General features: G+C 43.4%; 1 long non-coding RNA gene across 1 annotated transcript; it reads right to left on the reverse strand.

Moving 5' to 3' along the window:
- Window positions 1-90: 90 nt before the first annotated feature.
- On the reverse strand, window positions 91-560 carry LOC106322199. The gene is made up of 2 exons (XR_001266283.1): window positions 340-560; window positions 91-244 (listed from the first exon to the last, which is right to left on the reverse strand). It is a non-coding gene; the product is annotated as an uncharacterized LOC106322199 (long non-coding RNA).
- Between the last annotated feature and the right edge of the window lie 23 nt (window positions 561-583).

The raw sequence follows: 583 nt of genomic DNA on the forward strand, positions 1-583 counted from the left end.
AGAGAGATGGTCAGAAAGGCCTACTTTATGCAGAAACCTCCGTCCAACCCACCATTAATACCTTTCCTCACTATCATCAATGGCTTTCTCTTTATTCTTAACCACTTTCATCCTCTTTCTCTCCTCCATCGCCGCCGCTTTCTTCCTCCTACTGTGCCACACTCCTTTTCGACGATTATCTTCCGCCGTGAAGTCTCGGGTTTCCTGCAAGAGCTCACAGGCGAGAGGACTTTTCCATTGTGCTCTACAAAAGTTTTTAGAGTTTATATGATGTGAAGAATAAAATGATGAGGTTTACGGAATCAAGACTCAGCTATTTATATATGTAGTTTCACCGACTGGAAGCTAGGTGGGAGCTGAAGAATCATGGAAGGAGTGGGGGAGATGAAGTTAAGGAAAACTTTAATGACATTGATTGAATCCGGTTTGAGTTCCGTTACGTTGCTGATTTTCCATTGCAAGAGAAAAGAAATCCTATCGGTTCGACACTACAACGGCTTACGCTGGAGATTGACCAGAAAAAGTCGTCCTCCTTAACCTAATTGAAACTCCGTTGTCGCAAGAACGGCCACGACCTTAAAAA

Source organism: Brassica oleracea, unplaced genomic scaffold (assembly GCF_000695525.1).
Source record: "Brassica oleracea var. oleracea cultivar TO1000 unplaced genomic scaffold, BOL UnpScaffold09650, whole genome shotgun sequence".
Classification (NCBI taxonomy): Eukaryota; Viridiplantae; Streptophyta; class Magnoliopsida; order Brassicales; family Brassicaceae; genus Brassica; species Brassica oleracea.